Genomic DNA, 23,542 nt, shown 5'->3' with positions numbered 1-23,542 from the left:
ACATACCCAGACCACCGTTCTCTCAGTTCCCTGAATGATCACGGGGCCCGCTGATTAGCTCCTGCTGTGTCCAATCACAGCAGGAGTAGGTCGCCAATAGCACGCGAGCGCCCCAGACCAGGGAGCGTGTACAACATACAGATACATTGTTTCACGCAGCTGGGCTTCTCTGCAGCAGTATAGGTGCGGCGGGCGGTCCAGAACTGGTTAAATAAGACAAATACATACTATAGAGGAATATGCTTTGTTCATTTTTCATGGCTGAGGTTTACAACCACTTTTAGCCACATGGAAAAAATGGTTTCCCTGATCACATTTTTTTTTTTTTTTTTTGCACCGATGCATTTTCAACTTTGCAGTTACCAACTACCGATGCACATTTTTAACAATTACTTTTAAATTAGTCTTGAAAAAGACCAAAAAAATATTTGCAAGAATCAGCATCCATTGACTTTAATAGGATGTGTTGCTATGTTCAAGGTTTGTGGGCCTCCCTTTGGGTTTGAACTTTACTTGCTTTATGCCAATTCAGTATGATGAAAAACTGAAGTGAAAAATCACAAAGTACAATATGCAGGTACATATACAAAGACATGATGACGCTAAATGATTAAAGTTCAAAGTCATTAAAAAAATAGTCCATATAGTGCTTGAACACTAAAGTGCATAGTGGCAGATGAAAAGAAAGTCCATTGACGTAATATCCAAAGAAATTTAATTGTTTAGCTGCATATCCACCTGGTGCACTTCCATAACATAGTCTATGTCTGAACTAGCCACACCAATTGAGCTCATAGAAGTTGTTTTTATCCTGGGTGGGAACTACCAATTCAACTGCTGACTATTCACAAAATAAATGTGTTTACGGTTTTACACTATGTGGACCCCTTTTTCTTCCCTATTGATCACGTCTGAGGAACACCAGAGGTTTGCTTGGCCAGCCATGTTACCTTCCTTTTCGGTCTAACCACGTTGAGCGCTGGATCATTATTTAAACGCTTTTCTAGACTCCTATAACGTGGAGTCTAGCGTTCTGGTAAGCCCACATCCTGTTTATTATCACGTTTCTTTGGATTTGACTTCAACTGACTTTCTTTTCATCTGTCACTATGCACTTTAGTGTTCAAGCACTATATGGACTATTTTTTAATGATTTACTTTGATTTTCATTTATTTAGTGTTGCAATATTTATTATGTATGTTTTTGAACAATTGGTTTTGCTGTAATATTGCAAGCAGCTTTATTTCATTTAGGCTATTATCACCCGCACAGTAATATTTTTTTATTTTATGTAACATATACAGACATATTGGCAGGGGAATATTTAGCTTCCTAAGGAATATACAGTGAAAAAAGAGAAGATTGGGTTCACCCCACAGCGTCTCACAATGGGGTTAATTTACTAAAGGAAAGTAAACTGTGCACTTTGTAAAGTGCAGTTGCAATCTGCAAAAAATACCCAATCACATGCAAGGAAAATAAAAAAAAATAAAAATGCATTTTTGCTTGCACATGATAGGATGAGGAAAGTCAGCAGAGCTACTTTACTGCTTATTCACTAAGCTCTGGAGTAGGAATGAGCTCCAGCGTGTTTGCACACTCCCCGTGCAGAGCCCGCCAGGAAGTCAGCGCAGCGCTGTGCTAATCACAGGCAGTGAGACATTTCCTGATCTCTGCAGCCGCTCATCGAGGCAATGTTTCACTGCCTGTGATTAGCGCAGCGCTGCACCGACTTCCTTGCGGGCTCTGCGCGCAGAGTCTGCGAACACACCGGAGCTCATCCTTACTCTGGAGCAACTGCTCTTGCTAAGTGCACAGTCTATTTGTCTTTAGTAAATCAACCGCAATGCATCTCTAATAGGGTCACCGGTGTAAGGTGGGACTCTGATGTTGTCCCTGATGTAAGAAGAGACTCTGATGGGGAGTCTGGTGTATGTTTTTTTTGTTGTTTTTTTTTAGCCAGCATTTGCAATATATGGTATACAATCTGGCCCCCATACTGAAAAGTTTGGAGACCCTAGCTCTAATTAAAGTGGAAGTAAACCCTTCTATCGTTTTCAGTCAAGCAAGCTGCCATCTTGGCCTCTAATGATTCTTCAACTGCCATAATGCTGCACATGTGATCAGTTATAAAACCAGTCATTGGATAGTTTGAAAGTTTGGTTGAGAACACAACCAATGTGAAAGTTAGCATTTCCAGCATGCCGGGAATGTAAGTGTTTTTTTAAACTGGGTTTACTCCCGCTTTAGCTAGTGCAGTATTGATTTGATCTCCTGCACTCCTACTCTGAAAAGTCTTTGAAAGCTTGTCCTTAGGGTTGTGGCTCTCACTCAGCTATGCTAACATAGTGCACCACAGTGTCAGGCAGGATTCACTGAGACAGAAAGCCATTTGCAAACAAAAAAGTCACAGATCATAACGTGGGGGTTCAGGATTATAAAAAAAAAAAAGTCTGCAAATTCAGCTGGGCTTAAGTGCCAGTTCATATATATATATATATATATATATATATATATATATATATATATATATATATATATATATATATATGATGCGGGAACCAGTGCAATTCCAGGGCAGGTTTCCACATTGCATGTCACTTGCCAACGGTTCACACTGACATGGTGCAGGAATCAGATCCCATGTGATCCGATTCCAATGTGGACCAAAAAAAAGGGTCCTGTACCATTTTGATGCAAATTCAGGCATACAGTTTGTATGGCCGAATATGCATCGCACAGACATCGCATGTGATCTGCACAGCAGTGCAGTGCGAATCACATGCGGTATCTAACATTGCACAAGTGTGAATCCAGCCTTAAGCAGAGTTAATTTTATTTAGTTTATAAGTGTTATATTTATGTTAGAAATGTCAATCTTAATGAGCCTTTCAATATTGCTTAAGGATGTCATAGGTAGCATACATATGTAACACATTTAATTTTATTGTTGTACAGAAATTACTAACGGTGTGGAGAGAGTTAAATGAAGCATCACCACATAAAAAGCATTTGCTTTCTAGCTGGATATTCCCTTGGTGATTTTTTTCTACCTGTGCCTCACAAGGACTATGTAATTTATCCTGCCTGTGACAGCAATCAGGTATCTAGATCAAGAAATCATGCTGATTCAAACCTAATGAGCATCTATTTGTGCTCACTTTTGAAGACATTCTGAAAAGCCATATAGAAATATCTGCATATTTTCTTAGATAGTATGAAACCATTACATTACATTAATAATTTGACAGCTTGTTGCATCTGCTTCCCGTGGAATGGTTCTTATCAACTTGACAGTCAGTTGACTTCACATTTTAGCGAATGTCACACTTGTAAATATATATATATATATATATATATATATATATATATATATATATATATATATATATGTCATACATACACTTTAACATCAGGGCACCCTGCTACTCTGATGAATATACATCCTTTAGGTTCCTTTCTAACAACAAAGTATAATAATTGTCTAATAGCACTATGTACAGAGTTAGAAATGCTTACCTTCAATTTGTAAAAAAATAAAAATAAAAAATCTTTTATGTGGCATCTGTCAGAGCCTTTTACATAAAACTGAATTAAGACTGCTGAAATTATTTGCGTTGCAAATGGAACCATTTCTATTTCATTCAGTCTATGTGCAAATTCTAATAAATATGTTTTGTTCCTTTTTTTTATTTTCACCCAATAATACGTTTCAGTAAAACATTCCCCACCCTAAGGTGACAATGCTCACTTGCTGTAACTCTTATCTATGGAGAAGCAGTGTTGTCACCCTATGCTGCTCTCCTGATTTAGACTACAAACATCTCTTCCTCTACTCATTTTAATTTTAATGTGAAGAGTTCCCTCTCCTACAAAAAATGAGTCATGTAATATGGCTCTGGAAAAGCAAAGGAACTAGTGTGTGGTATTCCTGTACAACTTGATCCTTTCAGGTATGTTTTTTTTTTTTTTTAACATAGTTACATTGTTCAAGCTTGGACTATGGGGTTGACATATTAAAACTGGAGAATGTGAAATCTTGTGCAGCTGAGCATGGTAGCTTCCAACTTCAGCTTGTTCAATTAAGCTTTAACAAAAAACCTGGAAGCTGCTTGGTTTCTGTGCAGAGCGGCACCAGAATTTTCCTTCTCCAGTTTTAGTAAATTAACCCCTATGTATATACTATACCAGATCGATGACCCTGGAAGCTGGAAAGGAAGGGCAAAATGCAAAGCATTCTCTGAATGGGGCCTGTGCTGAGCAGCCAACCTCCTTTATTCACAAGGCATCAGGCAGTCCGAGAAATGGTAGCAAGTGGAGATCACTGGAGTAGCGTCTCCACTTCAGTGATTACCAACTTCCAGGGACATCAGCGGGGTATGATATATACATACTGAAGTTACATTTGTCCAAGCTGGACCTATGTAACTATGTAAAATTGGAATTGTTCTTTAAATTGTTAAACGGTCACTGTTATGAATATTGATGAACTCTCGATACCACAAGTGGTAGACTATTGCGGTGTTCTCCAACTGAGGTGCAGAGTCTAAAAAGAGGCCAATTTTCACCATTGTCTCTTCCCAAATAGACAACATTCTCCTAATAATACCTTCTTACGTAGAATGTGCTCTTGTTTTATTGTTTCTAACCTGGCTTAGAATCAGGGCTGTCTTTAATATTGATTGGACCCTGGGCAAACATTTTATTCCCCCCCCCATGCATTTTCTCACTTCACCTGCACTGGGACATACAATAAATAGCAGCTAGACTGAGGCTACTTTTTAGGGCGTTGTGGGTGTCTGCGGTAAAGCAGTACTATATTTAGCGCCGTTTTACCATAATTTTAGCAGCGCTATTCGGCCGCTAGCAGGGCAGTTTTAACCCTTGCTAGCGGACGAAAAATGGTTAAAACCACCCGCGCTGCAGCGGCACTTTACCGGCGGGTATGCGGTGCTGCCCCATTGTTTCCAAAGGGAAGGGGCGCTTTAGGAGCTCCTATAGCGCTGCAAAGATGCCGCTTGCAGGACTTTTCTGACCATCCAGCAAGCACACCGCTCCAGCATGAAAGCCCTCTGGCTTTCACACTGGAGACACAGGACAGGCAGACACAGGACAGGCACTATTTTTAGCGCTGTAGCGCTTGTAAAGCATCTCAGTGTGAAAGTGGCCTTAAAATCAATTTACTGAATTTGATCAGGCAGCAATTACGATTGGTTGCCAGAGGTTACAGTGTATCATTATCGCTCACTGACTGGTTGCTAGAGGTTACATCACACATTATGGCTCACTGATTATTTGCTAGAGGATTATTTGCTAGAGGTTACAACACATGCCTTCCGCTTGTTGATTGGTTGCTAGAGATTACTGTTCATCAATACTGTTCAATGGTTGGTTGCTAGGAGTTACTGGACATCCTTACCACTCACTAATTGGTTGCCAGAGATTACTACACATTATTACTGCTCACTGATTGGTTGCTAGAGGTTACTGCATATCCTTACCACTCACTGATTGCAAGAGGTTAGTGCACATCATTACTGCTCACTAGGGATGAGCTTCAAGTTCGATTCAAACTCGTGTTCGACTCGAACATTGCCTGTTCGCCTGTTCAGCGAACAGTGAACAATTTGGGGTGTTTTAAACCAATTAAACAGAAAAAGCCGCGCTTAGGAAATGGATTATGATGAACAGGATTGTGCGTTTATAATATAGGTCTTTTTGGGGATTACTCCCTTGTACTTTATTATTATATTTTTATAGAGGTTGCTGCCACCCTCAAAATACACGGGCTAAGTTCAATAACCTTTGGGGTGTTTGCAGCAAACTCGAAAAGCCGCGGAACACCCTGTACAAGTCTATGGGAGAAATCTAAAGTGCTAATTTTAAAGGCTAATATGCAAGTTACTATCCTAAAGGGTGTTTGGGGACCTGGGTCCTGCCCCAGGGGACATGGATCAATGCAAAAAAAAAGTTTTAAAGACGGCCATTTAAAATGAGCACTTTAGATTTTGAACATTCGAGTCCCATATTATTTAATAGGGTTCTAAAGTTCACACGAAGTTTAGGTCTGTTCCCAGATTCTGGTGCGAACTGAACCAGGGGGTGTTCGGCTCATCCTTACTGCTCACTGGTTGCTAAAGGTTATAGGACATTATCTCCTCAGTGCCTGCACACTACCTCCAATGATCACCAATGTTAGGAGGGATTTACACTGACCACCAATATAAAGGGGGATTTATACTGACCACCAGCGAAATTCTGCACTTACCACCAATGTAAAGGGAAATGTACACCGATCACCAATCTAATGAAGAATTTACACTTGCAACCAATGTAATGGGGGATTTAACATCAACAACCAATAAAGGAGGGCTTCTACAATGTCCACCAATGTAAGGGGGGATTTACACTCACCACCAATTTAAAGGGGGCTTCTACGTGGACTACTAATGTAAGGGAAGATTCTAAACTGACCACAAATACAAGTTTGGAATTTTTTTTTACTGATTACCAATATAAAGAGGAGTTTCTGCACTAGCCACCAATTTAATGGGGCTTTACACTGACCACCACTGTAATAGGAACATTCACAGTAACCACCAATGTAAAAAGAGATTTACACTGACCTCCAATGTAAGGGGGACTTTTACACTAGCCACTAGTGTGAATGAAAGGAGTGTACACCAAGCCCCAACGTAATGAGAAGATTTACACTGACCACCAATGTAACTGAGACATTTAGCCTGCATTCACCTTTGTGTGTGTCGGGAACGAATGCAAAATCTCTTTCCTGAAACCACAGAAGTGTGCTGTCCATTAGTAGATACACAGCAGTGCCATTAATTGTTAATTACACCCTCATGCATCTGCTGAGATGTGCATATTCACATGCACCAAAATTCCGGGTGCTGTGGTTATTTTGAAAAAAGGGTTCCACCTCCAATTTGCTTACTTTTGCAGAACAGGATGATATTAGGCTTAATGACCACAGTTGTAGGCAAGACTTTCCAGCATGCCCCTTTATCTCCCCAGTGGGCAGCATTCAGCAGAAGTGATTACATAAATATAAATAGATATAAATGCCACCTCTATTTACATATCAATGCCGTTGGTCCAACGCTATTTACATATTATTGCCACCGCTATTGACATATCAATGCAGGTTATTTTTATGTAAACATAGGGTCTGCAGGTGAGTCATCTGTACACGACAACAGGGCAGCATTAGTAACAGAACTTCACACTGAGATATTGGGAAACAGCACGGGATTAAAACTTCAAGGGAATTTAAACTGGGATTGTGATAAGTATGAGGCAACTGCTTTGGGCACCACAACAATGACTGGGCCCAAGGCAGCTGTCCCTATTTCCCTGCCTTTAAATCGGTCCTGCTTAGAATACAGTAATAGTGTGTTAGTTAATATGTGACTTTTTTTCCACTTACAATAGAGGAAAACATTAAGTCCAGTAACTGTGTCTAGGGAAAATCTACCTGTTTGTTAGCGCACACAAGAACATGTCTACTCCCAATACAGACAAAGGTACATAAATTCCCATGAACATTCCATGGTATCCAAATGTGATCAAATTCACCCGTGACTTATGTGTCTCTTCTTTACCAACATTCACGTGTGCCTCCTACTCACCGGAACGTATTGACCCCCATTACAGGTAGTCAAAGACAGCATGGTTGGATGTATCCACTTGAAGAGAAAGTCCACCCAGGGCAAGTTGTCGCTGGCATTGTTCCTAGATTCCTAGATACTGGCCCATGTAGAGGTAAAAGAAGAAGCCTTCTTAATTTTTTCCTTTGTCCTTATATTTTTATGTCAGTTTAATGTAGGAGAGCACATACCTTATTGTATTTGTACATTGATCAATACTGAAAACTACAGGGTGGAACTTTTACTAGTTTTCAGCATACCAAATTCTTTTTCTCATTTCAGTAGGAACAGTGTCTTTCCATTCTAGATGTCGTTAGCAGTCTCGCACCTCTAAAAATCGCTAAGGAAATCCAGTTTTAAAGTCATTAAGAGCATTAAAATAGACCTTCACCTACACGCAGTTTAATCCATTAATAACACGTTGTGTGAAGCAGAGATAATGGAACTTTTCCACTGCGAAATTAAAGGATTGGAAAGGAAAAAATACAAACTCATGAGACCTAGTGAAAAGGAAAAAAGAAAAAAGAAAATAGTTTTTTTCATTTTTAAATTATTGCTATTATTGAAAAGAAACAACCAGGTAGCTTGCAGAGTTTACTGTATTAAAGAGAAATTGTAGCTGAAGCTGATGTTGGGCTTATGCACAGGACTTTAATTCTATGTTCAGACAATCTATACGTCAATATTTCGATTTAGCACCCTCCTAGATAGGTTGCTAGGATGTTAGGTAAATTTAGTTCTTTTTAGCATCTCTGTAATTATTGGCGCAGCTGTTGATCTGAGCTGTTCTAAACCTCACAGGCTGCAGGTTTAATTGCTTCCCCCTTCATTCCAGAGGTTTCTGCAACATAATGGGCTGGACAATTCAGATGGGTTGCCAAAATATGTATTATGCTGCAGCCAATTCCTGGGGAGGTGTACCCAGTAGGTGGCTGGAGAGGTAAATAAATAGTATAAGGCCTGGAGCAGCCCTGGTCTTGTTCTGCTGTAAACTTTTACAGCTATGGTTTTGTGCTGACAGGGCAACTTTAAATAGTATAACCAGAATCCATTTTTACTGGTCTTACTTCAACAAAGAGTAATTTTATTTGTTGCTAGAGGTTATTGTTCTTCAAAATAAGAACCCCTTATTGAGTAAGGCTGTTTATAGTTTAAACATAAATGTTAAGTGATAGTTAGTTTCTTATGCTTGACAAGATTGTGTTTCAATTATTATAACTTAAATAGTGCAAATTTTTGGTTCCTGCTTAGCTGGCGTCTCTGTCACTGAACTTTCTAATATATTTGCGGAGTTATGAGGTAAAGTATGAAAGGTTATGAGGGCATATACTGTACAGTTTCAGAGAGAACATCGTCTGATAAGCACAAGCGCAGCCAACACAGTCAACTGACCGAAAGAGACAAAAGGACTTTGGGGTCAATTCCCTAAAGTTTACTGCATGAGATAACACAGTCACGTTACCCATTTGCATAAATGATTACATGCAATAAGAAAAAATGAAAATTCACACAAAAAAATAACCAATATGCGGTATTTACCGCAAAATGAAAAATGTGTCGGTAAATATCGCCAAAATACCATGCAATAAGCTCTTAAGTTCAATTCACAAATGGAACAGAGAGTAAAGAACCATTTAATATGTATCACCAGAGTTTTCCTGGTGGTACAGCATGTAGTATTTGTCAGAAACAGTGTGGGGGTCCCCCCCAATAGCTGGTTTCTAAGGAGCAGGCTGGGGAGCTAGGGTTCCCCGCTGACAGCTGAATGTAAAGAAAACATGCCAAAATTAAAAATTATGGAAAAAAAATGGCAAAATGTAAAAAGAAAAACAGCATGGGGTCTCCCCCAAAATGCATATCAGACCCTTGTCCAAGTATGCAGCAAAGCAGGTCAGAAAAGGGAGGGGACAAGCAAGCACTCTCCCCTCCTGAACCATACCAGGCCACATGCCCTCAACATGGGAGGTGCTTTGAGGTGAGAGGGAGCTCATCTTGTTGATGGGGAGGAGGGCCTCTTCCCCACACCCCTGAGATGTGGTTATGGGGGTCTGCGGGTGGGGGGTGATCAAAATCTGGAAGCCCATCTTTAATAAGGTGCCCCCCAGTGGGTAAATGCTGATGTCACCAGGTTACCCCTCCCCTTAGCTATTTAAGAACTGTCAGAGGAGGAGTAGGCAGTTGGCGGGAACCCTCGTCTGCGCCAGAGGTTTTGTGAAAATACGCTGATGCTTCTTTTTTCAGGTCTGGTGTTGTGCGACGGGCATTGTGATTGACGTTGGATCTATTTCAGGGGACATTTTTTTATGGATTCTCAAAAAACTGTGTGTGTGTGTGTGTGTGTGTGTGTGTGTGTGTGTGTGTGTGTTTTTATTTCTTTTTGACACTTTTTTGGTGAATGAGTAGGGCTAATTATTTTTTCATTACACTTTTTCCTTTTTTTTTACCATTTTTTTTAACACACTGTGACCAGAGCAATACAGTCTGGGGAAGTGATCAGGAATTTTTTTGCACATGTTTGCCTATAGCAGTGAATTTCATGAGCAACCATTTTTACTGAATTTAATTGATTCATTCAGTGTTTACTATTGTGTTTAGCTGTGATTGGCCACAGCTAATCACATAATACAGATGGGCTGTGATTGACCCTGTCTATGCCATGTGATCACTGTGAGCAATCAGAGAGTTCAACACAATTGAACAACAACACAGTCAAATTGAACACAACACAATCAAAGCCATTCATTGTGTACAATTGTCATGTGATCTGCTGTGTTTGGTTACAGCGATCACATAGCACCGGCAACATCTGGTTCACTAACCAGTCATCCGCTGTGTCCAGTGACACAGCGAGTGACAGATCGCTCTGCTGTGTGGCCCGTTCCGGTAGGGTGCCATATGGCGTTCAGCCGGAACGGCGAGTGTCTCGCCCTGCCATCATTTGACTATAGGCCGGGCGGGAACTAGTTAAACACGTAAATTCCCAGTATGCATATCAAACAAGACTGCAATATGTACGATATGTAATGCTCAAGATTATGTTTATTATGATGTGCAAAGATCAGAAACCTATAGCAATCTTCATCGAATGTGTTAGCCCTTGTACACACGGTCGGAGATTCCGATGGAATGTGTCCGATCGAACCGTATTGTCAGATAATCCAACTGTGTGTGGTCTCCATCGGACTGTTTCTGTCGGAATATCCGACGGAGCAAGTTTTCCAACTTGTCTATAAAATTTTCCGACAACATGCTCTGATCGGACATACTCCAATCATGTGTAGCCTACTCCGACGGACAAAGTGTCATGCATGCTCAGAACAAATTCCTAGACCAAAGCTATTGGCTACTAGCCTGAACGTAGTCCCGTCGTAACGAAATAACGTCATCACGTTATGTGCAATCGGATTTTCCGACAACTTTGTCCGACTGTGTGTATGCAACAGTTTCAGACAAAATCCAATGGATTTGGTTGTCAGAATGTCTGACCGTGTGTACAAGGGCTAAGAGCTTGCATATTGAACATGACATCAGTGACATATACACAGGGCTGTGTTTAATAAGGGATCAGCTAAAAATGTTAATAGCCTTTTTGTAAGCCAGTTGGACACAAATGACTTGATTCAGTAAACGGTGCTATTAGTTTGAACATCTTATTTCAGCGTGTTTTCACATGCTGACACATAACAGTAGTATTTGTGTTAACCTTGCCACAACATAGAACAAAGATCTGCATAAGCCACCAGCCTTTTAAATGAAGCCAAGACGTCTTTTATTGGCTCATTTCTTTTTCCAGTTGTATAATGCAGGCAAGCTGGCAGACAGCATATTTCAACCAGAAGCAAGGTGAGAGAATGACAGTTTGAGTAAACAGAACAGATTTTGCTTCTTTTAAACAAAATAGTGGTGCTAACTTTGTAAAAGTCTCCCATTTAAAATAATGTCACATATAAGCACTTGTGCTTTCTACCAGTTCATCAACAAGCTCAGTAAAGACTATTCATTCTATAAACCACTTCAATGTTTTCATTGTAAGATTATTCAGATGCTCATTTATTCCCCATTTGACAAGCAGCAAAACAGGTACTGTTGGCCTTTTCCCTCTCTACTCTATACTCTCAGTATTTGCCCTATCTGCATGCCGTCATAAAGCTTTCCCTTTGCACTAAATGCGGTATTCGTGTACCGCTTCGTCCTGTATGTCTCAGTGTGTTTCAAACTTCAAAAGGGTTAAAAATACCTTGGAGACAATCCTCAAGGCCTTTAAAAAGCCTCAGATACCATCTCATCCATCTTCCCCAAGCTCATTCTCTTGAGCAGTGCAGACTAACCGAGCATGTTTATAAAAACCTACAGTGTAGGAGCCCTGAGTTTGAGTTTTACAGCCAAACAGATTATACTCTGGGTGAATATGTCAGGTTGATTTATCATGCAGCTTAAAGGAGAAAATAAGCAATCCCTATAGAGTTTGGCTCTGCAGGGACTGAGTTGTACTGGAAGAGGAGCCTTTAAGCTGACAGTTTGTTATGGAACATCACTTACACCTATATTCCTTCTGAGATATTGTTTTGTCAAGCTGGAAATTTACAGTTGGATGCACCTCCACATCATCAACATTGTCCCAAGTCTTGAGTAGCTGGTCCAGAAACTGAATACCGCAGTGCAATACTGCGGACAGCTGCAATGTATATATGCGGTCTACACATGCCTTCTTTTAAAGTGCATCTGTCCCATGAAAGCTGTGCCAAAAATGAAAAGCAGATGGTGAATAATTAGTCACCAGCATTGGCTGTGGTCTCCCTGTAGCTTATCTTTTTCTGACTTACTCTGCCTTGTTCCACACTGTGTCCCTGTGTGGTGGTGGATATTTTGTTTGATATAGGGCTTGGTTCTTCATGGTTTAGCTGCCCCACTGGTGACTGGTGATCTGAAAACTGGTGGTGGAATATTCCAGAACCAGCAGGAGAGATTTAGAAAGCAAAAGTCCACAAAATTAATGAAATAAAAGCAGGTAGACGTTGCTACTGCAGATCATAAGCTACAGTTTCTTCTTCAGCAAGGATAACAGTGTGCAAAACAGTAGTGACATTACCAAAGCTACCTACAAATCTCACAAGCCTAGCAGTCATGTGCAGCAGCATATTAGATAGTCTCACACTACATATATTCAACTATGAGGCATCATTCATATAGGCGTACTTAACCGGTTACTGACCGGCGCACGCTGATGTACGTCAGCAGAATGGTACGGACAGGCAAATGGGCATACAGGTACATCCCTTTAAATTTGCCGCGGTGCCATTGCGTGCACGCCGCCGCCCATGCATGCACTGGCCGGGAACTCCATGAGTCAGATCTTGGGTCCTGCAGACTTGATTGCTGCAGGGATACCAGCGATTGTCTTACGGGGGGGGGGGAGATGTTAATGTAAACAAGCATCTCCCCATTCTGCCTAGTGACAGTGTCACTGATCTCTGCTCCCTGTGATTTTTTGTTTATAGTGCAAAAAAAAAAAACGCAGGGGTGATCAAATACCACCAAAAGAAAGCTCTATTTGTGGGAAACAAAGGACATCAATTTTGTTTGGGAGCCACGTCGCATTTTTCAGTTAAAGCGATGCAGTGCCGTATTGCAAAAAGTTCTCTGGTCAGGAAGGGAGTAAAATCTTCCGGGGCTGAAGCGGTTAAGCACATGTGTTTCGTGCATCCCCATTCAGACAGTCCCATTCTGTGTCTGCATGGCCACACTCCCGCACAGTTGTCATATTGGGAGCAGTATCCATGTCCATGCAGCTGCTGCATCCCAGTCGACATAAATGAGATTTACTGCACAGGGATTCATGGAACACTTGGGCATCCCTGTGCGAGTAACCACAGCACTCCATGGTGTATGCTTTAGTATGCTTATGTGAATGAGGCCTTGGGAAATGCACTGCTATTTTATAGGAAACAATTCAAATCTTTTAGGCTACTGCTTGAGCACAATAAACATTTTTAGATAATCCCTATTACATAGTAAGTCTTTTTTGGGTACAGGTCTTCAACTAAGGGTGCAAGGCACTTTTGAATTGGTAAAATTCAAACACAGAGTAGATTTTAATGGATTATTTTCTCCTTTGCAACAAATGGATAAAGGGAATAAAGAAATTGCCCAAATCTGCTTTACAAATAGGTGAAACTGTTGTAACAAATATTTTCTATATTAAAATGAAGCTAAATATTGATTTTGACTTTTTATTACCAGTCTGCTGTAAGCAAGGCTTATAAATAAATGAATGCATTTAAAAGAAATAAACCTACTTGAATTGCTTCTCATTTCAACCTGACTTTGTGGAATTTATAGTTGATATTTGATCCCTGATAATGGGAAATGTACCAAATATTTTGTTTTCGCCATATGTATAATTCCCTGCAAATTGGGTAAACTGGACACATTTAGAGATTTGCAGAGTCGCAGTGTATTCTTGGATCAATCTGTAAAAAATGGATGGGTAAACCATGAATTATATTTTGCCTGAAATGGAAAAAGTAGCTGAATTTATGAAATAAAAATATATACCATATGTCACAGGTTCTGTAGATTCTGTGTGTTTTAAGTGGGTACTGTAAGCTCCCTAGAGGAATTTACCCAGGCTAAAAGTGTAACTATGATTAAAGTAAAAAGCATTACATAGTATATGGTGCAGTTGGTATACTATAATAATACCACATCAATGTGTCAAAAATGTCTGATGTGTCCGCCATAATGTCTCAGTCATGATAAAAATCGCTGATCGCCGCTATTACTAGTAAAAAAAGAATTATTGATAAAAATGCCATAAAACCAGCCCCTATTTTGTAAATGCTACAACTTTTGCAAAAATATATAGAAGAATATGTATTGGCCTAAACTGAGAAAAAAAAGCTTTTTATATATTTTTGGGGGATATTTATTATAGCAAAATGTAAAAAATAATGTGTTTATTTTTTCCAAAATTGTCGCTCTTTTTTTGTTTATAGCGTAAAAAATAAAAACCGCAGGGGTGATCAAATACCACCAAAAGAATACTCTATTTGTGGGAAAAAAGGACGTCAATTTTGTTTGGTAGCCATGTCGCACAACCACGCAATTGTCAGTTAAAGCGACGCAGTGCTGAATCACAAAAAGTGCTCTGGTCAGGAAGGGGGTAAATTTTTCCGGGGCTGAAGTGGTTAAACCAGCTTTCCTATGCCCTCCTACTAATTCCAGTGTCATCCTCCCTAAGTAGGCCTTTTAGAGAGCCTGGGTCTTGGGAGGTATGTTTTTTGCATTGAGCAACATTTTAACCACTTCAATACAGGGCACTTAAACACCTTCCTGCCCAGACCAATTTTGAGCTTTCAGCGCTGTGGCACTTTGAATGACAATTGCGCGGTCATGCTACACTGTATCCAAATGACATTTTTATCATTTTTTTCCCACAAATAGAGCTTTCTTATGGTGGTATTTGATCACCTCTACGGTTTTTATTTTTTGCGCTACAAATACCGAAAATTTTGAAAAAAAAATGTTTTTTTTTTGTTTCAGTTTCAAAACTTTGTAAATAAGTACGTTTTCTCCTTCACTGATGGGCACTGATGGGGCGGCACTGATGGGCACCAATGATGTGGCACTGATGAGGTGGCATTGATGGACACTGATAGGCGGCACTGATAGGCGGCACGGATGAGCGACACGAATGGGCGACACGGATGGACACTGATAGGTGGCACAAATTGGCACTGATATCTGGCACGGATTGGCATGGATGGGCAGCACAGATGGGCATGGATGGGCGGCACAGATGGGCATGGATAGGTGGCACAGATGGGCATGGATAGGCGGCACAGATGGGCATGGATAGACGGAACAGATGGGCATGGGTGGGCACTGATAGGCGGCACAGGTGGGCACTCATAGGCGGCACAGGTGGGCACTCATAGGCGGAACAGGTGGGCACTCATAGGCGGAACAGGTGGGCACTCATAGGCGGCATTGGTGTTATACTGTACTAATGGATGCCAATCAGTGCCAAACAATAATGCATGCCAATCAGTGATGCCCATTGTGGGCACTGATTGGCATCCATTATGGGCACTGATTGGCATCCATTGTGCTGACTGGAATCCCTGGTGGTCTAGGGAGGATTACCTTTTCCCTGGTGGTCTGGTGGCGTCCCTGGTGGTCCAGTGTGGGCATCCTCGGGGGGGCTGTGCTGATAATAAATCAGCACAAACCCCCCCCTGTCAGAGGAGCAGCCGATCGGCTCTCCTCTACTCGCGTCTGACAGACGCGAGTGAGGAAAAGCCGATCACCGGCTCTTTCCATTTACACTGTGATCAGCCGTGATTGGACACGACTGATCATGTGGTAAAGAGTCTCCGTCGGAGACTCTTTACCGAGATCGTAGTTGCCGGGTGTCAGACTGACACCCCGCAACAACGATCGCCGCGATGCGCGCCCCCGGGGGCGCGCAGCGGCTCATAATCCTGATTACGTCATATGACATCCGATCAGGATTATGAAACCACTTTGCCACCGTCAATTGCCTATAGGGCGGGCGGCAAGTGGTTAAGAAAGAACAGACCTGTCCGGTGTCTACGTCCTTCAGCAGGGTGACTATACAAATTGAGTGAAATGCGTTAGCTTGAGGGATCAGATGAAACAGTCTGCACATCATATATCTGAATAAGCTTATACAAGGCTTTTAAATGGAGAGTGGCTTCCCTTTCTTTTCTTTTGCTTAACTGTGGAAATTATGGAGCAGCGAATGACTGACGAAAGCCTGCACCTTGAATAGGAGAAGGGAGGGGGTGTACGCCTGTAGGGGAACAAAATACTTTGCAGTGGAAGGGTGACAACCAGTGCCGGAACTACCAGAGTCGCAGCAGTCTCACTTGTGACTGGGCCCTGGTGTTCAGCCACTGTGGAAGGACCCACTGACTTTTCTAGTTACGCTCAGGTCGGAACAGGTACACTTACTGCACAGAAAAGCGGACCCCCCACATTGTCTCTTCGCCTGATCCACCCATTCCATTTGCAGCTCCAGGCTGATGATGGGGTGTGCAGTCGAGGAGCTTAATCGAGAAAAGTGCCAGCTGTCCCAGTACAGTGATGGGGAGGTCGCGAATGCTGTGTGAGGGGACCCCATCTCCTAAAAGATGTCAGTGGAGACACGTGGAGCGGAGGGAGCCGAAAGAGACACAGAGCAACACAGGGGAAACCAAGTGAATAGGGATGAGCTTCGTGTTCGAGTCGAACGTACGTTCGACTCGAACATTGGCTGTTCGTCCGTTCGGCGAAGTCCGAACATTTTGGTCCGTTCGTGTCAAATTTGTGTGGCGCTCACGGCCCACAATGCACTGCGATGGCGCAGTGCATTGCTGGCTCATGATTGGCCAAGCATGCACTGTGACCCCGCATGCTTGGCCAATCGCAGCGCCAGCAGCGAGGAGAGCCATGATTGGCCACAGGCAGGATGCCTGTGGCCAATCATAGCTCAGGCTGTGTAGTGCACGCCCCACACTATATAAGGCCGCCAGCGCGGCGGCCTTGTGTAGTGTGTTGGCGTCTGAAGCAGTGGGTGTTCTGTGTACCTTCAACACAGTACACACCGATCGTTTTCGGCCGATTTTCGATCTTGCTGTTGTGTAGTGGTTATTGTCTGCGTGCCCTGACCGCAGTATACACCGCTATATTCACCTCACCTATATAGCTAGTGATCTATCTTTTATAATAGAGCTTGCAGTCAGTAGTGTTAGGAGATAGTGCGTGCTGTCTGCGTGCTCTGTACCCAGTACATACCGCTATATCCACCTACATAGCTCTTCTCTATTTGAGACCACTTGCCATCTGCAGGAGTTATTGGAAGTTGTGTGTGCCTCCAGCACAGCACAGTATACATCTGTATATACCCCTTTATCTCTGGTGTTCTCTGGTTATTGTCTGCGTGCCCTGACCGCAGTATACACCGCTATATTCACCTCACCTATATAGCTAGTGATCTATCTTTTATAATAGAGCTTGCAGTCAGTAGTGTTATGAGATAGTGCGTGCTGTCTGCGTGCTCTGTACCCAGTACATACCGCTATATCCACCTACATAGCTCTTCTCTATTTGAGACCACTTGCCATCTGCAGGAGTTATTGGAAGTTGTGTGTGCCTCCAGCACAGCACAGTATACATCTGTATATACCTCTTTATCTCTGGTGTTCTCTGGTTATTGTCTGCGTGCCCTGACCGCAGTATACACCGCTATATTCACCTCACCTATATAGCTAGTGATCTATCTTTTATAATAGAGCTTGCAGTCAGTAGTGTTAGGAGATAGTGCGTGCTGTCTGCGTGCTCTGTACCCAGTAGTGTTAGGAGATAGTGCGTGCTGTCTGCGTGCTCTGTACCCAGTACATACCGCTATATCCACCTACATAGCTGTTCTCTATTTGAGCCCACTTGCCATCTGCAGGAGTTATTGGAAGTTGTGTGTGCCTCCAGCACAGCACAGTATACATCTGTATATACCCCTTTATCTCTGGTGTTCTATAATAAAGGCATCTGCAGGAGTTAGTGGGTGTTGTGTGCCTCTAGCACAATATACACTACCCAACTGCTTTTTTACCCAACTCCCTTCAGGCCATTACCATGTCTGGAAGGCCAGCAAGGAGAGGCAGACAGGCGTGAGCCGATAAAAGAGGGCAAGCGGGCTCTGTGTCTAGAGACAACAGTGCTGGTCGTGGACGCGGTGCATTGTCATCAGCACGTGGCCATGGGACACGCTTGTCCTTCTTTTCGGCAGCTGGACATGTTGAACCGCAACATGCCAACGACTTGGTAGAGTGGATGACCAAGCCCTCTTCATCCTCCTCATCCTCTCTCACCCAGTCTCAGGGTACTAGCAAAGCAGCTGCCAATGCATCGTCTTCCCTCCTCTCAATGTCATCATCAGTGACTCCTTCCCTAGACCCACCACGTCCTCCTGAGGAGTCTCCTGAACTCTTTGAGCACAGTGTTGGGTACATGCTCCAGGAGGATGCCCAGTGTTTTGTGGGCTCTGATGATGACACTCAGCTAGAGGAAGGCAGTAGCGTGAGCGCAGAGAGAGGGGATGCTCAAGAAGGACAGCAATCTGGCAGTCATATTCCACAAGCTGCAGCATACTGCCAGGTTTGCTACAGCGATGAAGAGGGAGGGGATGATGAGGGCACTGACTCCACGTGGGTGCCTGGAAGGAGGGAGGAGGAGGAGGAGGAGGAGGAGGAGGAGGAGGAGGCACATGTCCAACGAGGCAGGATGCCCTCCGGGGGCCAGCTTAGGGGCAGCACACCGACTGAATCACACCGCAGAGCTCCGCCTGTGCAGAGCGCTGCCTCTGCGCGTTATTCTAAAAGTTCTTTGGTGTGGGCCTTTTTTGAGACGAGTGCATCAGATCGCACCGCTGCTATTTGCAACATATGTCTCAAGCGTATCTCACGTGGCCAAAACATCAGCCGCTTGGGCACCACATGCTTGACCAGACATATGTTGACCTGCCATGCAGCTCGTTGGCAAGCGTACCTCAAAGATCCACACCAAAGAACAAAGCGGACCTCTCCTTGCTCCTCATCAGCTGGCATCTCCAACCCCACTAGACCTTCAGTCCTCTCTGAAACCTGCTCTGAGAGGAATGAAGGTGTAGAATTAGGTGTGTCACAGCCAAGTGCTTCCGGGAACTCTGCTAGCGGTACACCCATGTCCGATTATAGCAGGCAAATGTCCCTGCCCCAGCTGCTGGACCGGCGGAAGAAGTTCACTCCCAGCCATCCACATGCCCAGCGGTTGAATGCTAGCTTGGCTAAATTGCTAGCACTTCAACTGCTGCCTTTTCAGTTGGTAGACTTGGCCCCCTTCCATGAGTTTGTACAATGTGCGGTTCCTCAGTGGCAGGTCCCCAAACGCCACTTTTTCTCACGGAAGGCGATTCCGGCTCTCTACCGGCATGTGGAAGGCAATGTCCTTGCCTCGCTGGACAGGGCGGTCAGCGGTAAGGTGCATATTACTGCTGACTCATGGTCCAGCAGGCATGGACAGGGACGTTACCTGTCTTTCATGGCCCATTGGGTCACTCTTCTGGCAGCTGGGAAGGATGCAGGACAAGGTGCAGTAGTGTTGGAGGTTGTTCCGCCACCACGCCTCCAAAATGCTACTATTGGTTGTGACACACCTCTCTCCTCCACCCCCTCCTCTTCTTCTTCCTCCATGGCCTCTTCCAGTGCTCTGTCCTCAGAACCAGCGGTGCTCCGTAGGCGTTCCAGGGGCTACGCAAGTACGCAGGCCAAACGATGCCATGCCGTGCTTGCGCTGGTTTGTTTGGGGGACAGGAGCCACACTGGGGCGGATGTTTTGTCAGCTCTGCAGGGGCAGGCCGAGAGGTGGTTGATGCCACGCCAGCTTAAGCCAGGAATGGTGGTTTGCGACAATGGCACCAACCTCCTCTCCGCCCTCCGACAGGGACAACTGACCCATGTGCCCTGTGTAGCTCACGTCCTTAACCTGGTGGTGCAGCGGTTCTTGGGCAGGTACCCCGGCTTACAGGATGTCCTGAAGCAGGCCAGGAAAGTCTGTGTGCATTTCCGCCGATCATTTAATGCCTGTGCTCGGCTGGCTGAGCTCCAAAAGGAGTTGAACCTGCCCAAGAACCGCCTTATATGTGACATGCCCACCAGATGGAACTCAACATTGGCCATGCTGCAGCGGCTGCACACGCAGCAGAGGGCCATCAATGAGTACCTGTGCGACTACGGCACCAGGACAGGGTCAGGGGAGCTCGGTTTTTTCTCACCACGCCAGTGGGGCATGATCAGGGATGCATGCACTGTCCTGTCACCGTTTGAGGAGGCCACAAGGATGGTGAGCAGTGACAGTGCATGCATCAGTGACACTGTACCTCTTGTCCACCTCTTGGAGCATACGCTGCATGGAATAATGGACAGGGTACTTGAGGCAGAACAGAGGCAGGAAGAGGAGGACTTCCTTGCCTCTCAAGGCCCCCTTTATCCAGACAGTGTTCCTGCTGTGCCACCCATCACACAGGAAGAGGATGAGGAGGAGGAAGAGGAGGAGGAGGATGATTGTGTCAGCATGGAGGTGGAGGCTGGCACTCAGCATCAGCAGCAGCAGTCTTGTAGGGATAATTTACAGTCCCAAGAAACATGTGGACTTGTACGTGGCTGGGAGGAGGTAGCTGCGGATCATGTTGTCCTTAGTGACCCAGAGGACTCCGGACCGAATGCCTCAGCTAACCTACGCTGCATGGCCTCCCTGATCCTGCAAAGCCTGCGGAAGGATCCTCGTATTCTTCGGATCAAGGAGAGGGACCATTACTGGCTGGCCACTCTCCTTGATCCACGGTACAAGGGTAAGGTTGCCGACCTTATCTTGCCATCGCAGAGGGAGCAGAGGATGAGACATCTCCGGGAGGCCTTGCAGAAAGGTCTGTGCAACGCGTTCCCAGAGACTGGGAGGTTACAAACTCCTGGTCCTGGACAACGTGTTGCTGAGGCATCGGTCAGAAGGAGCGGTGGAGAAGGTGGCCATCTGACTGATGCTTTCAGACAATTTTTTAGTCCGCAGCCCCAAGGTATGATCGGTTCCAGCACCCATCGCCAGCGTCTGATTTACATGGTGCAGGAATACCTAGGGGCAAGGTCAGACTTGGACACCTTTCCCACCGAAAATCCTCTGGCTTACTGGGTCTTGAGGATGGATCACTGGCCAGAGCTTGCACAGTATGCAATTGAGCTACTGGCCTGTCCTGCATCCAGCGTTCTTTCGGAACGCACCTTCAGTGCTGCTGGTGGCTTTGTTACCGATCACAGGGTGCGCCTGTCCACCGAATCAGTTGATCGACTGACCTTCATCAAGATGAATCAGTCTTGGATCACCCACAGCTACCAAGCACCTGAAGCTGATGTAACAGAATAATTTTTTTTGAAATATCACATCCCTTCAAGACTGCCTATGCTGATGCTGAGTGACTGTCCTGTTATGTTGATTGTCTATCCTCTTCCTCCTCCGCTGATATGTTGGAAGAACATTTCTGGTTCTGGTTGATGCCATCAGCCCAATTTTTCTGCCCCTGTTTAACAGGGGTGTTTAATTACAATTTTTGATGCAATGCTTTGCAGCAGGGCTAATTCCTGCAATAAAACTACAGTATATGGCAGAGGTTGCAGTGTGGTGGCACCAGCACCAGTGCCTAAGGCCCAATTTTTCTGCCCCTGTTTAACAGGGGCGTTTAAGTACAATTTTTGATGCAATGCTTTGCAACAGGGCTAATTCCTGCAATAAAACTAGAGTATATGGCAGAGGTTGCAGTGTGGTGGCACCAGCACCAGTGCCTAAGGCCCAATTTTTCTGCCCCTGTTTAACAGGGGCGTTTAAGTACAATTTTTGATGCAATGCTTTGCAGCAGGGCTAATTCCTGCAATAAAACTAGAGTATATGGCAGAGGTTGCAGTGTGGTGGCACCAGCACCAGTGCCTAAGGCCCAATTTTTCTGCCCCTGTTTAACAGGGGCGTTTAAGTACAATTTTTGATGCAATGCTTTGCAGCAGGGCTAATTCCTGCAATAAAACTAGAGTATATGGCAGAGGTTGCAGTGTGGTGGCACCAGCACCAGTGCCTAAGGCCAAATTTTTCTGCCCCTGTTTAACAGGGACATGTAATTACAATTCTTGATATAATATTTCACAGGAGGGCCCCTTCCTGTGCCCACCCAGAGTAACGGTGAGGACTTATAGTGTTGTGGCACCAGCACCACAACCACCAAAGGTCAATTTTTCTACCACTGTTCAACAATGGCATGTAATTACAATTCTTGATATAATCGTTCACAGCAGGGCGCTCCAGCGCCCACCAAGAGTCACTTTGAGGGCTAACAATGTTGTGGCAAAACCAACACCTTGTTCCGCCATTTCTGCAGAGCATATAGGGCAGGCCCCTACTTTCAAACATCCAATTTACAAACATCTCCTACTTGCAAACGGAAGGAGACAACAGCAAGTGAGATGAAAAAAGATGGACGACAAAACTAATTATACAGGGGTGATAACCCTTCCCTATGTTTTCCAAAAAGCTTAAAAATAGTTTTTTTGACTGGAGCTACACTTTAAAAATGTACCAGTTGAAAATTACAAACAGATTCAACTTAACACAACAAACCTACACAGTCCCTGTCTTGTTTGCACCGCCTGTATACTGCTGTTTTGAGTATATAGGGCCTGGGGGCCACATGCATTTCCTTTTTTTAATATGGGTACGGGGTTCCCCTTAATATGCGTACAAGACCTAAAGGGGCTGGTAATGGGCAGGGAGGGCTACCCATGCCATTTTTCTCAATGATTTTCAACCATATTGCAGGAACCAGATATAACATTAAAACCGCAAGCAGTTTTAAATGGTGTTATTTCCGTTTAATGTCATTTTGTGCAGGGACTGTTCTAAACACGGGAAACACGTGGCACTTCACAGGCATACTACAGACACCCCCCAGGCACCATATTTAAAGGAATATTTCACTTTTTTTTTACTTTAATCGTCATTAAAATCAGTGCTCCCGCCAAAACGGCCATTTTTAAAAACATTTTAGGCATTGACCCATGTCCCCTGGGGCAGGAGCCAGGTCCCCAAACCCTTTTTAGGACAGTATCTTGCATATTAGCCGTTAAAATTAGCACTTTTCATTTCGAACGTTCGAGTCCCATAGACTTCAATGGGGTTCTAACGTTCGTACGAATTTGGGGTCCGTTTGAAAGTTCTGGTGCGAACCGAACCGGGGGGTGTTCGGCTCATCCCTACAAGTGAACACCAACAGCAACTAAGTGTCTCTGATCCCGGGACTCAGCAC

The sequence above is a fragment of the Lithobates pipiens genome, unplaced genomic scaffold, assembly GCF_037356315.1.
Source record: "Lithobates pipiens isolate NorthernLeopardFrog02 unplaced genomic scaffold, aLitPip1_a1.2 Scaffold_16, whole genome shotgun sequence".
NCBI classification, from domain to species: Eukaryota; Metazoa; Chordata; class Amphibia; order Anura; family Ranidae; genus Lithobates; species Lithobates pipiens.
This window is presented reverse-complemented; position numbering follows the sequence as displayed.